Genomic DNA, 17,487 nt, shown 5'->3' on the forward strand with positions numbered 1-17,487 from the left:
TCTCAAAAAAAAATTTTACACGTTGTCATTATGGGATATTGGGCCTCATTCAGAGGCGGTCGTAGGATGCAAGCGGTCACTCAGAAACAGGGCGGCCGCTTGCATCCTGAACGGCCGCCTCCATGTTGGTCGTTAGGCTGTGGGTTAACACCCGCAGCTCTAACGACCGCTAAGGGAGATGGTCGCGATGGTCAAGACCATCGCGACCATCGGGGCTTACGACGAGACCCTAGGGTAGGGTCTCGTCAACCTTAAGCCCCAGGGAGCTTCCTGCTGTGTTTCAGCAGGAAGCTCCCCACTGACATCACTGGTGATGTCAGTGGGGCGGCCCCCAAACGGCAAGCGTTCCGGCGGGAACGCCTCCGTATGGGCAGGCACGCCCCCTGCCCGCCCAGCAAACGGAGCGAGCTGTCAATCAACATCGACAGCTCGCTCCGTCTGCTTCGAGCCCGCTAACGACGGATCACCCGTCGTTAGCGGGGGCTTGCGCATGCGCACGACGGAGCCGTCTCTGTCGTGCGCATGCCCTGTGGACCAACATTGAGTCGGTTGCGAGCGCTCAGCGCTTGCGACCGACTCTGAATAAGGTCCATTGTGTGTAGAATTTTGAGGACAAAAATGAATTTATTCCATTTTCGAATAAGGCTGTAACATAACAAAATGTGGAAAAAGTGAAGCACTGTGAACACTTTCCGGATGCACTGTAAGCCTACCTGTTTATCAGACATGCCTGAGAATAAAATGTAAAATCATATGCTTACAGCTGAGCTATGATGTTTCAGAGATAATCCAACTGAGACCGTTTCTTGGATATGCAAACTAAAATATATTTTCTTCTGAGATATGATCATCGAGTAAAACTGCTTACGTGGGTCACTTTTTAATCATTGTATGTGTATAAAACACACTGATGCGTGCATTTATTTGGCGCAGCCACCGTCATGTTGTGCAACCTGTGACACAATGTACAAAAACATCGCAAAAGACAAAATGTCACAGCGAAGCTGCTCGTAAATACCTGGAGTGGGGCAGTCCTAGCATGCCAGCAAAGTAAATTGATTCTTGGAAAAGGGACGTGGAAGTTCTTGTAGTACACCGGGACATTGACATGGTCGGAAGGGCAGATTCGGCATTTGCCCCAGGCTGCCAGATAAGAGGGTAGAAAAAGGTCTGATCTTATTTTAAAATTAAAATTCTTGTTGTTTGAAGTATATATAGTATGTAATCTGACATTTTGTATGTGTATATATTACATTACTATTGTATTTCAACTGGAAAATAAAACTGGTTTGGTATCTATATTGACGGTGACCATGTTGATATTCATAATCTCGACATGAATATGTCAAAATGGTGATGTCGACAGACAATATGTCAGCATTCAGTATGTTGACACAATCCATTTGTAAGGTATCCCTAATTCATAAACCTAACCCTAACCCTAATGCTAATGTGGACATTGTTGACATGTAGTTAAATATTTAAACACTACAAGTGGCCTCTTAACTGTGTGTTATTGATAGTGCATGACTCATCAGCCACAATAACATCACATGTCTAGTCAGGGCCGTTTCTGGGGGCTGGGTCTCCCAGTGCAAAAAGACAAAATGCAGCGCCCCCACCCCCCACAAGTACAACACATGAATGATGTGCGTGCCGCCGGAAAGGGGCATAATCTCGCAATAAGGGGCATGGTTTCAAATGAAAAGACTAACATATGAATAAATAACGTTAACATAACTTAAGATTAGGGACAATAAAACCAACTGCTGTTATCCTGTTTTCTGTTCTAAGGCACACCCTCAGTCCCATCCCCCCCACTGGAGAAAAAACACATTGCTCTCCCACAGTGGAAATAACATTGCTCCCGACAGAAAAAAATACATTGCTCCCGACAGGAAATAACATTGCACCCCCACAGAAATAAACACATTGCTCCCCCACAGAAGAAATAACATTGCACCCCCACAGTCTGAAGACCTGTCCTCCTCAGTATATTCACTTTCCATCATATAACGAGCCATTTTGTTGTACTAAGGTAAAATGGCTATATATGATGGAAAGTGAATATACTGAGGAGGACAGGTCTTCAGATATGATTATTCAAAATGGCAGAGCTTATGAGCCTGGCAGCAGGATCCGGAGTGTACCTCTGGGGACAGAATGAAGGAGCCAGGTCATCAGGGGCACAGGTCCAACAGGCTTTCCAACGACAGGCACGGACAGCTTGACACTTGGCACTGGAGATTCAGCTGGTGGGCACCAGAGCGTTCCTGTGCAGAATGTTGATCCTCCTCCTCTCGCTCCGCTGCCACCCCTGCTAAAGCCTGCTAAGGATTGAGGCCGTCATGATGCTGCCGTGTCATGCAGTGGACGGGGCTGGGCCGGGAGAGACCGCCGGAGGTGGGAGCGAGTGGCAAGCGCAGTGCAGCAGTCGCTGCTGCCACAGCGACTTGTCTGTGTGAGTCTAACTGACAGGACCAGGGTCCTCCCATAGAAATGGCCCTGTGTGTAGTGTGCATGATTCATCACATGTATGAGTCACCAGACTTAAAGGTCAGGCTAATTAAGACTGCAGCTGCAAAACTTGCTTACTTGCTCTATATGGAGTGTCACAGTGCTGTACTGCTGTACAGTAATTAGCCCAAGAGAGTTTACTATCTTATCATATTGACTGATGTTTATCTTCTATCACCTGTATCCTGTTATCTTCAATAAATCTACTCTGCTTTGGAGCCAATGTGTGGACTAACCTCCTTGCTCACATGTGCTACGCACCTACCAACTTGTAGGCATCTGCCAACAGACAAATAATACAATAAAAAGATCAAAAAAGTTGTGCGCCAATCCTGTTTCAAGTGTCAATTATTCTGTTTATTTGTTTCATTGGAACTTCTTTAACGGAGCAATGAAGCCACATATAGGGCTCTATTTATTAACATTATTTTTACTAAAATAAACAATAAAGTGAAAAAGGGTGTTTTCACACCCTTTTCACATTATTTTCGTATCACCTAAAGTTACTACAGGGCAATTGGAGTAGAGTTCGTAAAATTCTACTCCAAGCCCTAATTATAATTTATTTTTAGTAAGCAAATCGCATTTCCCATAATTGTAATGGGAAATGTGATCTGGCCAAAGTTAATAAAAATAAATTGTAAAAAAATACCGGGAAAGCCCTGTGATAATAACGCCACCTGGAGGTGACGTTATCCAGGGTCCCCCCCGGTTACCGGACCCTTACTCTGCTCTAACGGATAGAGCAGAGCATGGAGCCAGCCCCAGTGATCAGCTGTGTGCTCTAATCAGACCACACACTGATCTCTGTTAAATAAAAAGAAGAAAAAATAGTATAAAAAAAAAAAAAACTTACCTGAGTCCAGGGAACGGAGATCGGGGCTCCCGTGATGTCCTCCCTCCGGTCAGCTGGTCCCCCAGCCTGCACTGGTGCCCGGTCGTCACCTGACCGAGTCCCAGTGCAGTATGGGATGTCAGCTGACCAGATCCACGGTGTACATCACCGGAGCACCGATGACTGCAGGTAAGTGTAGTAATTAATGGAGGGGGGTCATGGGGGTCCACGATCACGGGGGGTGGGGCTTAGCGACAGTTGGTTGGCGCATGCGTCATCACTTGTCACTGTATTTTTTGCAAAAATACCGTGATAAGTGTGCGGAGGGGATCCACAGGGACAGAGCTTTATCGCTAGCTCTGTCCCTGCAAGGGATTTGTAGTAAATCCCTGTGATATTGCCTGAATTCGCAATGCAAATTCAGTCGGTAATATCACACTACAATCTGCATTACAAATGCAGATTGTAGTAAACAGAGCCCTTAGTCCTCAAAGAAATGTTATATGCAAAGGAAAAAATAAATATATAGATTATCAGTGTTAACCTAAGATCTATAGCCATAAATGAACGGAGTGAAGCTCCCAATTAGGGTGTAAGTAATAAGACAGAGGTGCTCACATTTGTGCTTACATAAGAGGTAGGATATTTTTTTATCAGGGTATCTTTAGAAATCCCCCGTTGTCACTAGCAACACCTCAGTGTATAGGAAAACATATAATGCTTACACTGCAGCTTACATGAAAATAGCATTTTGCAGGCACATCAAGGTTTCTTTAACTCCATAGATATAGAGATAAAAACAGAAAACCTCATGCATTAAGTGCACAAGAGACAATCCCATCCTACTGGTTTTGTGAACTTCTGTGAGTTAGTTCGGTACCCAGCGTGAACACTTTTCCTGTACCCCAGTTGCTCATGAACGATCTGTGCACAGCACCCACTGAGATGTTCAGTTCGTCAGCAATATCACTAACTCGAATGCGTCTGTCCTCCTGAGTCAGACCTTCAACGCGGCACAAACTGTCATCTGTGGTGGACGTACTCGACCAGCCGGATCGCTAATTGAACGTCTGTTCTGCCATTATCAAAGGCAGTGCACCAAACCCAAACCTGTTTCCATAACATGGCTTTATCACTGAACACCTCAACAAGTTGGCAATAAATTTCAACTGCTGCTGTGCCCTTTAGACGCAGAAATCTGATCACACTACGCACCTCAATGTCTCACCATGTTTCCGCCAGCACCGCCATCTTACACCTGATGTTGGGACAGTGGGGTCTATATACTAAGCTTTGGAGATCGATAAAGTACCAACCAATCAGCTCCTAACTGTCACTTTACAGGCTGTGTTTGAAAAGTGACAGTTAGAAGCTGATTGGTTGGTACTTTATCTCCGTCCACTTTATCTCTCTCCAAGGCTTAGTACATAGATCCCAGTATGACTGATATGAGGCGCAGTCTATAGGTCGTGAGGGGAAGCAGTGGTCTACCAGCTCTATTTGAGAAATTGGAATGAAATAGAGGACATTACACATGTGAGAGGTCTTGTTATCTTACTTGTTAAACCACCTTTGTGTGTGTTTACTGACAGTCAAATAAATTGTAAATATGCCAAAGCAAGGTCCTGATTTTTACAAGCGGTGAGTACAGTGGCAGAATTGTTACTGGGTTATCCTTTCTGCATACAAATAACAGTAAGCTTACATGTGCAAATATTGTTATACAGTATTTCTGCACAAATATAGACACAATTGCGCAGCGTACCTGCCCATCATACATAAGTGATTACATAATGCACTCAGTAAGCTCCGCAGTCTGGGATGGATGAAACACACACTACCTACCCCCTGATACTAGTTACAGAACCACTTGTACACCAGTAACAGCAAGGAGTTTCTTTCCCAGAAGTGTCACTTAATTCCCATAATGAGTTATCCAGTTTGCCAGGTATTTACAGACGAAGCTAATTTTAGCTTTCTGAGTAACTTCTAAACAAGAAAATCATGCTGTCAATGCATGGGAATTAATCATGTTAGCTGTCCTTTTCTCTGCAGACAGCGAATGAGTTAAAGGCGGCCACAAGCAGTAACAAGGACAGATATACTACTATATGTTAGGGGTGAGCGGGTTCGGATTTCAGAAATCCGAACCCCCCCGAGCCCCCCCGATCCGAGTCCGATCCGAGTCAGGCTCGACTTTTCCCGCCTGACTCGGATCTGAAATCGAGGCAAAACGTCATCATCCCGCCTTCCGAGTCTCGCGGGTTTTGGATCCTATATAAGGTGCCGAGTGCCAAGCGTGCGCCTGTGTCATAAGTAAAGGGCCGGCTGGCTTGACCGTTAAGGGTGCTGTAACCCCCGAAAGTACACTCCAGTCCAAACCAAAAAAAATATTATTTTCTGTGTTTGTGAATTGTGTGCGCAGTAGCCGCACGTGCATCAACAAAGTAGTGCCAAGCGTGCGCCTGTGTCATAAGTAAAGGGCCGGCTGGCTTGACCGTTAAGGGTGCTGTAACCCCCGAAAGTACACTCCAGTCCAAACCAAAAAAAAAATTATTTTCTGTGTTTGTGAATTGTGTGCGCAGTAGCCGCACGTGCATCAACAAAGTAGTGCCAAGCGTGCGCCTGTGTCATAAGTAAAGGGCCGGCTGGCTTGACCGTTAAGGGTGCTGTAACCCCCGAAAGTACACTCCAGTCCAAACCAAAAAAAAAATAATTTTCTGTGTTTGTGAATTGTGTGCGCAGTAGCCGCACGTGCATCAACAAAGTAGTGCCAAGCGTGCGCCTGTGTCATAAGTAAAGGGCCGGCTGGCTTGACCGTTAAAGGGTGCTGTAACCCCCAAAGTACACTCCAGTCCAAACCAAAAAAAAAATTATTTTCTGTGTTTGTGAATTGTGTGCGCAGTAGCCGCACGTGCATCAACAAAGTAGTGCCAAACGTGCGCCTGTGTCATAAGTAAAGGGCCAGCTGGCTTGACCGTTAAGGGTGCTGTAACCCCCGAAAGTACACTCCAGTCCAAACCAAAAAAAAAATTATTTTCTGTGTTTGTGAATTGTGTGCGCAGTAGCCGCACGTGCATCAACAAAGTAGTGCCAAGCGTGCGCCTGTGTCATAAGTAAAGGGCCGGCTGGCTTGACCGTTAAGGGTGCTGTAACCCCCGAAAGTACACTCCAGTCCAAACCAAAAAAAAAATTATTTTCTGTGTTTGTGAATTGTGTGCGCAGTAGCCGCACGTGCATCAACAAAGTAGTGCCAAGCGTGCGCCTGTGTCATAAGTAAAGGGCCGGCTGGCTTGACCGTTAAGGGTGCTGTAACCCCCGAAAGTACACTCCAGTCCAAACCTAAAAAAAAATAATTTTCTGTGTTTGTGAATTGTGTGCGCAGTAGCCGCACGTGCATCAACAAAGTAGTGCCAAGCGTGCGCCTGTGTCATAAGTAAAGGGCCGGCTGGCTTGACCGTTAAAGGGTGCTGTAACCCCCGAAAGTACACTCCAGTCCAAACCAAAAAAAAAATTATTTTCTGTGTTTGTGAATTGTGTGCGCAGTAGCCGCACGTGCATCAACAAAGTAGTGCCAAGCGTGCGCCTGTGTCATAAGTAAAGGGTCGGCTGGCTTGACCGTTAAGGGTGCTGTAACCCCCGAAAGTACACTCCAGTCCAAACCTAAAAAAAAATTATTTTCTGTGTTTGTGAATTGTGTGCGCAGTAGCCGCACGTGCATCAACAAAGTAGTGCCAAGCGTGCGCCTGTGTCATAAGTAAAGGGCCGGCTGGCTTGACCGTTAAGGGTGCTGTAACCCCCGAAAGTACACTCCAGTCCAAACCAAAAAAAAAATTATTTTCTGTGTTTGTGAATTGTGTGCACTGTGGCTGCACGTGCATCAACAAAGGAGCAGCGCCAAGCGTGCGCCTGTGTCCCATAAGTAAAGAGCCGGCTGGCTCATTTCTTAAAGGGTGGTGTAACCCACAAAGTGCACTACTCTCCAGAAAAATAAAATAATATTTTCTGTGTTTGTGTGCGCTTTAGCCGCACGTATATATATCAATATAACATAAATGGAGGACCAAACTTTCTCCGATAAAAATAAAATAGGGAAAGATCAAGAACCTCTTCCTCCTAGTGCTGTTGCTGCTGCTGGGAGTTGTTCATCATCCCAGAGAGGAAGTAGGAACATCACTACTTTTACTAAACAATTGACCCTCCAACAGTCCCTAGCGATGAGGATGAAGTACGACAGCAGTCATCCTGAAGCAAAACGTATAACTGAGGCCTTGACTGCTATGTTGGTGTTAGACGTGCGTCCGGTATCCGACATTAGTGCAGTGGGATTTAGACAATTGATGGAGGTAGTGTGTCCTCGGTTCCAAATCCCGTCTAGATTCCACCTGCATCCTCAAAGCAGCAGCGACAAGCGTGCGTCTGTCTGTTAAAGGGTGGTGACACCCTCAAAGTGTGCTACACAAACAATTAAAATATTGTTCTTTTTTTTTCTGTCTTTGTGAATTGTGTGGGCTGTAGCCGCACCTGCATCCTTAAAGCAGCAGCGACAAGCGTGCGTCTGTCTGTTAAAGGGTGGTGACACCCTCAAAGTGTGCTACACAAACAATTAAAATATTGTTCTTTTTTCTGTCTTTGTGAATTGTGTGGGCTGTAGCCGCACCTGCATCCTTAAAGCAGCAGCGACAAGCGTGCGTCTGTCTGTTAAAGGGTGGTGACACCCTCAAAGTGTGCTACACAAACAATTAAAATATTGTTCTTTTTTCTGTCTTTGTGAATTGTGTGGGCTGTAGCCGCACCTGCATCCTTAAAGCAGCAGCGACAAGCGTGCATCTGTCTGTTAAAGGGTGGTGACACCCTCAAAGTGTGCTACACAAACAATTAAAATATTGTTCTTTTTTTTTTGGTCTTTGTGAAATGTGTGGGCTGTAGCCGCACCTGCATCCTTAAAGCAGCAGCGACAAGCGTGCGTCTGTCTGTTAAAGGGTGGTGACACCCTCAAAGTGTTCTACACAAACAATTAAAATATTGTTCTTTTTTTTTCAGTCTTTGTGAAATGTGTGGGCTGTAGCCGCACCTGCATCCTTAAAGCAGCAGCGACAAGCGTGCGTCTGTCTGTTAAAGGGTGGTGTAACTCTCAAAGTGTTCCAAAAAATAAAAAACTATTTTTTTAATGTGTTTGTGACTTGTGTGCGATGTAGCCACACTTGCATCCTCAAAGCAGCAGCGACAAGCGTGCGTCTGTCTGTTAAAGGGTGGTGACACCCTCAAAGTGTGCTACACAAACAATTAAAATATTGTTCTTTTTTTTTTGGTCTTTGTGAAATGTGTGGGCTGTAGCCGCACCTGCATCCTTAAAGCAGCAGCGACAAGCGTGCGTCTGTCTGTTAAAGGGTGGTGTAACTCTCAAAGTGCTCCAAAAAATAAAAAACTATTTTTTTAATGTGTTTGTGACTTGTGTGCGATGTAGCCGCACCTGCATCCTTAAAGCAGCAGCGACAAGCGTGCGTCTGTCTGTTAAAGGGTGGTGACACCCTCAAAGTGTGCTACACAAACAATAAAAATATTCTTCTTCTTTTTTCTGTCTATGTGAATTGTGTGGGCTGTAGCCGCACCTGCATCCTTAAAGCAGCAGCAACAAGCGTGCGTCTGTCTGTTAAAGGGTGGTGACACCCTCAAAGTGTTCTACACAAACAATTAAAATATTGTTCTTTTTTTTTCGGTCTTTGTGAAATGTGTGGGCTGTAGCCGCACCTGCATCCTTAAAGCAGCAGCGACAAGCGTGCGTCTGTCTGTTAAAGGGTGGTGTAACTCTCAAAGTGTTCCAAAAAATAAAAAACTATTTTTTTAATGTGTTTGTGACTTGTGTGCGATGTAGCCACACTTGCATCCTCAAAGCAGCAGCGACAAGCGTGCATCTGTCTGTTAAAGGGTGGTGACACCCTCAAAGTGTGCTACAGAAACAATTAAAATATTGTTCTTTTTTTTTCTGTCTATGTGAATTGTGTGGGCTGTAGCCGCACCTGCATCCTTAAAGCAGCAGCGACAAGCGTGCGTCTGTCTGTTAAAGGGTGGTGACACCTCAAAGTGTTCTACACAAACAATTAAAATATTGTTCTTTTTTTTTCGGTCTTTGTGAAATGTGTGGGCTGTAGCCGCACCTGCATCCTTAAAGCAGCAGCGACAAGCGTGCGTCTGTCTGTTAAAGGGTGGTGACACCTCAAAGTGTTCTACACAAACAATTAAAATATTCTTCTTCTTTTTTCTGTCTTTGTGAATTGTGTGGGCTGTAGCCGCACTTGCATCCTCAAAGCAGCAGCGACAAGCGTGCGTCTGTCTGTTAAAGGGTGGTGTAACCCTCAAAGTGTGCTCCACAAACAATAAAAATATTCTTTTTTTTTTTCTGTCTTTGTGAATTGTGTGGGCTGTAGCTGCACTTGAATCCTCAAAGCAGCAGCGACAAGCGTGCGTCTGTCTGTTAAAGGATTACATCGGTGACAGCATCCAAGTAGGCATGTCAGACAGTCCGTACCTGTACTGGCAGGATAAAGAAGCAATTTGGAGGTCCCTGTACAAACTGGCTCTATTTTACCTGAGTTGCCCCCCCTCCAGTGTGTACTCCGAAAGAGTGTTTAGTGCAGCCGGGAACCTTGTCAGCGAAAGGCGTAGGAGGTTGCTTCCACAAAATGTGGAGAAGATGATGTTCATAAAATGAATTATCAACTCTTCCAGGGAGACCAGCCTCCAGAACGTACAGAGGGACCTGTGGTTCCAGCAGGGACGAATTAATACTCTGTGAGGATGAGGATGTACACACTGAAGAGGGTGAGGAATCGGTGGATGAGGAGGATGAGGATGACATCTTGCCTCCGTAGAGCCAGTTTGTGCAGGGACACATTAATTGCCAGCTTGTTTTGTGGGGGCCCAAACGAACCAATCATTTCAGCCACAGTTGTGTGGCAGACCCTGGCGCTGAAATGATTGATTTGTTAAAGTGTGCATGTCCTGTTTATACAACATAAGGGTGGGTGGGAGGGCCCAAGGACAATTCCATCTTGCACTTCTTTTTTTTCTTTGCATTATGTACAGTTTGGGGCCTAGTTTTTCTAACTGCCATCCTGTCTGCCACTGCAGTGTCACTCCTAGATGGGTCACGTGTTTGTGCCGCCCACTCGTGTCGCTTAGCATAGTCATCCAGCTACCTCGGTGCAACCTTTTGGACATGAAAACACTATTGTGAGGTGTGAGGTGTTCAGAATAGACTGGAAATGAGTGGAAATTAAGGTTATTGAGGTTAATAATAGCATAGGAGCAGAGATACCAACAAATTGTGTGATTTTAGCTGTTTTTGAGCTTTTTTAAAAAAAAATACAGATCCAAAATACAAAACCCAGAACCCGAAACACGGAAGGGTGGTTTTGGCAAAACCAATCCAGATCCAAAACACGAAGAAAGATCCAGATCCAAAACCAAAACACAAAACACGAAAAGTGGCCGGTGCACACCCCTACTATATGTATGTATTTACTATGATGTAGATGGTCAGGTATGAAGTTTCATGTTATAGCATGCTTGCTGTCCAAAGTTAATTGAGTGAATTACTGTATGTTTAATGTCATAAAATGAAGGTACAAGAGTTTTGCAAGAAATCTGGGGGTCATGCCAGCTCTGATTGTCTACATAGCAGCTACCAATTATACATCTGTACTGTAATACAGAAGTTCCCAAACTTGTTCCTCGAGGTAACCTAATGGTCCATGATTATGCACAGGTGACTTAATTAGTACCTCATTCAGTTTGATTACGCTATCTGTGCACAAGCATGGATATTTTTAAAAGCTGGACCTTTGGGAGGGGGCAACCTCTCACTCAGTAGCTAAGCAGTGTCAACACTTGGAGAGGACAGGACACGTCCCCAGAGTGACCAGAAACAGGGGTCTGATGGGGGAACACAGCCCTATGCCTTGAGGCCATGCCCCTGTGCTGCAGGGCCATGCCCATTTTTCATTTACACACCTGCGTGCAGAGTGTCCTGACTCCCAGTTCCACAATGTCGGGAGGTATGGTCATATACAAGAACCCACACTAAAAAGAACACATTTACTTTGCTCCAACACAAAAATGGTTATTTATACCTCCCAACTGTCCTGCTTTAGGGGTTATAGTCCTAATTGGGAAGTGGCATGCAAGTTGTGTTTTCAGTGGAGGTAAATGGAATGGTACAGATCGCTGAAAGTGCTGATCACGCCCCCCAGGATGTGTGACGATGCCCGTCTGAAGCTAAGCCATCAATAATGGGCGCAAGGTGTGCAATGCACATGGGCACACTCTGCAAGGGGGAACCCAAGCCATACACTTGGCACCCAGAATTGACCCCACTGTGTACCAAGTAGCGGCCCCTCCTGTATACCTGCTGCCAGAATCCGATTTTCAGATGATACATTCGGAATAAACATGGCAATGCAAGAGATTGTAAAGACGCTGGCACCCTCCAAGAGCCTCTGTGATCTTCTGCGCACGTACCATCTGTCTGATGTCATCACACAAAAGATAGCCATCGGCAGAAGGTATAGGGAGGTCCCTCTATATGGAACGGGAGGGTCCGTTATAAGAGGGCGGCGCTAGAAGGAGTATTAAGCCATATCCCCTTATCATGTGCTCCGTTATTATTAACCCATGCCAACTCTTGTACCAAATGCCCAACATTAAATATTGGGAGATAAGTTTATATAACAATGCTTAACAGTGCGTAATCTTGTCCTTCCGGGTTTAAGGAACAATTTTGTTTTATTTAGCTGTAAGGTAATACATACTCCCAGGACACAGCTGTGTTTCGCAACTGGAAATCTGTAGTGAATTTTACTAGAATCTAAACTTATTACCCAGTTTTCCAGACTCATTGAGGTTCCTGTAATGGTTTTATTGCAGTTGACACTGCAAAGAAATTCTGAGTGGTATGAGGACATTACATGTGATTTGCGCAACCCTATAACATAGTACTTTTGGCACTGAACTGGTATATAGGTAGTTGTCATAATGATGAGTTCTTGAGGGGTCACTTACATCGCAGTACAAGATTGCAAGTGTAGTTCTTCATGGGTGCACCAATAGCTGTGCATCAGTGAGCGAAATGCGGAAAGCCCGGGACGTGATTAACAATGGGGAGGATGGGGCTACAGCACCAGGCCTACAGCAAAATAAAAATAGGTCAGTCATCATGACAGTATGATGATGACCAGCGGCCCAGCCAGCCACACAATAAATCATAAGTATTAAAATTGTATTTCTATTTTTTTTTCCATAAAATTATGCAACTGGTCTAGTTTATGTATTTAGGGAGACACTGGGGCATATAGTGTAGCAGGTGTACACGCCCACATGGCACAAGCCACACCCACACCAAACTGGTTACACCTACATGGTGCTGGCCACATCCACACAACACTGGTCACTGCTAATCTGTTTCTCACAATAGACTTTTGATCATTTTCAGCCCCAGGTCCCTATGGGCTTTAATCCAGTACCCAGGGCCTGATTCAGACCCGCTCGCGAGCGCGTGCGCGAGCCCCGTCGCGAGTGAATTTTCACTCACTGCGGGACTCACTACAAGACGGGGTGGCTGTTGATTGTGATTGACATCTCGCCCCGTTATGTAGGCGTGCAGGGGGGGTGGCTGGACAAACGCCTGCCTTTTGTGGGCGGCCCTACTGACATCACCAGTGATGTCAGTAGTGAACTTCCTGCTCTAGTAAAGCAGGAAGTTCACTGGGGCTTGCAGTGGACAAGACCCTACCACAAGGGTCTCGTCGCAAGCCCGATGGTCGCAATAATCGCAACCATCACCAGGCCGCCCGCTAAAGCTGTGGGTGGTCACCCATAGCTTAGCGAGCGGCCTAGAGGCCGGTGAAAAAAATCCGGCCCACCCTGATTCAGAGCGAGCGCTCGCAAATAGCTTGCGCCTCAGAATCAGGGCCTCAATATCTAGTTTATGTTGCTGACATAAATATGACAAGGAGTCATACAGTACTAGAGTGATTAGGCAGGAAATGCATACTGCCTACTTTTGAAAAAAATTTCAGGGAGATTGCGAAAGCAGCACCTATGAGCGCGGCGGTAAAGTGGGCGTGTACTGCTCTGCCTGAGAGGCGTGTCATAAACTGACTTACATCCAAATGTAAACGAGACCCCAAAGAAGTTACATAGTTTGGTGCATATAAGTGATCATTAGAAACCTTATTTGAAAATGTACGTTGCCATAGGGATCATTGTACCTTATAACCAATGCAACGAAATGGCACTGATGATCACATTTGAATGTATACTATATATATTTATTTTTTCCAAGTATATACCAGCTACATAATGGGAGTCACTAGGGAGAGTTGGCAAGTATGAGGAGATGCTAGCAGAAAGGGAGGATACATATTTAAAAATACGCTATACTTCATTTGTTAATTATAAAAATTTAATTTTTTTATAACATTTGCGGAGGATGGAGATCACAGAGAAAAGGGGACTAAACCCCACCGGTTATGCAGAGTGCGGCTCCAGAGACTCTGGGCTATGGGAACCTGGTACCAGTGTGGACTGGGAATGCTGGTGGAGGAGGCTCTGTAAAGTAGCGCAGGTAGCAGCAGATTACCGCAACTGAGATGAGCAGGGCACTGGCAGTGGCACTATGAACTGGTGCTGGCAGCAAACGATTTCACCAACTGAGCACTGCAACTGGGACACTGGAGGTAAACGAGACAAGGAGCACAGAGAACTAGCACACAGACTAGCTGTGTAAGACATTGTACTGGCAATCTGAGAACTCCCAGGAAGCCCCTAAGTACCCAAGGCTGGAGCTGGATTGGTAAATAGAGCCCATGTGATTCATTCAGACTGGATTGGCTCCTTCCTGACATGTGACCAAATCCAAGATAGTGACGCCCAGCACCTGGCAGTGTTTGCACAGACTTCCAGCCACAGCAGCTCCAACATGCCAGCGCTGCTTCTCAGGGACCTGCCTGCACACCGCGCTAATCGCCAGCAGCCTGCACCCCTGCCAGACGGACCCTGCCAGAGCGCCCGGACAGGTAAGTCCCAGACCCCCCATGGTCCTCGTGACAGGCATCATTCTGCGCAAGCCATCTTCAGATGGGATATTGGGGTTAAGCTTTACAGAGCTTGATTATGCAAGTCATTCTTTCGTGAATGAGAGCTCTTACCATAAGAGCTGTCCTTTGTGATTTTCTTCAAGCATACGGCGTTATGCTTGTGATGAGCAGCGGGATGCATCAGATTAAAAATGTGATGTGTCATGCCTCCCGCCTTATGTAATAGATTTATAGAACCAGCGTTACTTTGGCAATGTTGCCACTAAATATAAAGTGCATTTAGTTATAAGCCTGGTTCCGTAAACTCGGAACCTATATCATATAACCCCTATAAATCAGGATATACTGTAGCGATTGTGTTATTTACTAAGCACACTCATACCAGAGAATCTGATATGCCACTGGCAAGAAAAACCCTGCAATGCAAACTTATTCCACTGATAACATTAACCAAAACCCTTATCCATGCACATATCATCTCGCGCTTCAACTACTGTAACCTCCTAATCTCTAGACTCACCATTACTCGCCTTACCCCACTTCAGTCCATCATGAATGCTGCTGCCCATCTTAATTTCCCTTCTTACCACTCTGAGATGAGCCATTTCAAACTCCTGATCCTCATATACAAAGCACTTAGGGCTCTATTTACTACAATCCGCATATTGAATGCGGATTGTAGTGTGATATTACCGAGTGAATTCGCATTGCGAATTCAGGCAATATCACAGGGATTTACCATAAATCCCTTGCAGGTACAGAGCTTGTGCTAAAGCTCTGTCCCTGCGGATCCCATCCGCACTCTAGTCGCGGTATTTTCGGAAAAAATACCGCGACTAAGAGCCCGCACATGCGCCGACCCACTGACGCTAAGCCCCGCCCAACAGCGATCGCGGACCCCCGCGACCCCCCCTCCCCCCCCACTTATTTTTAGTAAGCAGATCGCATTTCCCATAATTGTAATGGGAAATATGATCCGACCAAAGTTACTAAAAATAAATTGTAAAAAAATACCGGGGAAAGCCCTGTGATAATAACGCCTCCTGGAGGTGGCGTTATCCAGGGTCTCCCCCAGTTGCCGGGCTCCTGCTCTGCTCTAAAAGGCAGAGCAGAGCCCGGAGCCAGTCCCAGTGATTAGCTGTGTGGTCTAAACAGACCACAAGCTGATCTCTGCTAAAAAAAAAAATAGTAAATAAAAAAAATTCACTTACCTGACTTCATGGACCGGTGGTCAGGGCTCAGGTGATGACTCCCCTCCGGACAGCTGGTCTCCCATGCTGCACTGCGGCCCGGTCATCAGATGATCGGGTCCCAGTGCAGTATGGGATATCAGCTGACCGGAGGCATGGAAGACATCACCGGAGCACCGATGACTGCAGGTAAGTGCTATAAAGGGAGAGGGGGTTGCGGGGGGTCCGCGATCATGGAGGAGGGGCTTAGTGTCAGGGCGGGGCTTAGCGCCGGGGAGGGTAGCAGCGGCGGTCGGTCGGCGCATGAGCAGGGCACTAGTCACGGTATTTTTTTGCAAAAATATCATGACTGGAGTGCGAAGGGGATTCGCAGGGACAGAGCTTTCTCTTTCTCGCAAGCTCTGTCCCTCCAAGGGATTTGTAATAAATCACTGTGATATTGCCTGAATTCGCAATGCGAATTCAGTCGATAATATCACACTACAATCTGCATTACAAATGCGCATTGTAGTAAATGGAGCCCTTAATCACTCTGCTCCCTCCTACATCTCTGACATAATTTCTGTTCTCTCTCCCTACTGCCCCCTCCACTCTCCCTTTCCACTGATGCTCTCCCATAGGACAGACATGATAACATCATCTTCATATGGCATAAAATATTGGGATTAAGCTTTACGGAGCTTGATAAATGTGTCCAGACCACTGTCCACAGAGGAATATGGCAATTGTGGTTTTCTGGTTTTCTTCATTAATGTGCCTAATGCATGAGATATTGCTGATATTTCCTGCCTTAGGCTTGTCTTAAATAACCCCAATATCAAAATTAGCCAAAAACATATGGAAACAGCCAATTCCACATGGTTCGAGGCTTGATGAATAGGCCCCTTTAACAGTTCAACCCAGTTTTGCCTAAATCGTATAATTGAGGTGATTAACTGTTTACAGCAAATTGTACGGCATTGAGTACTTGACTTGTGTATTATATATATATATATATATATATATATATTGCACACAAAAAAAAAATCTGTCTTCTCTGATATTTGCCATTATTTTATAAACATTAGGTAACAAAGATTATATAAAAAGAAATTGGAGCATCCAAAACCGATGAGGATAGCCTAGAGCAGTGGTAATTCTCAGTGATCGCCAGGGGCATAACTAGAACTGTTTGGGCCCCATAGCAACATTTTTAAGGGGCCCCCCTAACTTAGGTCTTACACAATGCCCATAGTAGTTCCCATAAAACATTAAATGCCGACTGTAATGGTGCCCCTTATGCAATGCCCACTGTAATGGTGCCCCTTACGTAGTGCCCCCAGTAGTAATAAGACCCCCTATAGCAATGCCCCTGGTAACAATGTCCCCTGGTAATAATGCTCCTAAAATTAATGCCACCATTAGTAAGGGCCCCTGTCGTACCCCCATCAGTAATGCTCCCTGTAATGCCCCTTGAAGTGCCCCCAGTAGTAAGGGCACCTGTAGTGCCCCCAGTTGTAATGCTCCAAATAGTGCCCCCAGTAGTAAGGCCCCTGTAGTACCCCCACATGACGCCCCCAGTAGTAAGGCCCATTTAGTGCCCCCATATGATGCCCCCAGTAGTAAGGCCCCTGTAATGCCCCCAGTAGAAAGGCCCCTGTAATGCCCCCTGTAGTGCCCCTAGTAGTAAGGCCCCTGTAATGCCCCCATATTATGCCCCGAGTAGTAAGGCAGGCCCCTATAATGCCCCCTGTAGTGCCCTCATATTATGCCCCCAGTAGTAATGCAGGCCCCTGTAATGCCCCCTGTAGTGCCCCCATATTATGCACCCAGTAGTAAGGCAGGCCCCTCTAATGCCCCCTGTAGTGCC

The sequence above is a fragment of the Taudactylus pleione genome, unplaced genomic scaffold, assembly GCF_031769625.1.
Source record: "Taudactylus pleione unplaced genomic scaffold, aTauple2 ptg000110l, whole genome shotgun sequence".
NCBI classification, from domain to species: domain Eukaryota; kingdom Metazoa; phylum Chordata; class Amphibia; order Anura; family Myobatrachidae; genus Taudactylus; species Taudactylus pleione.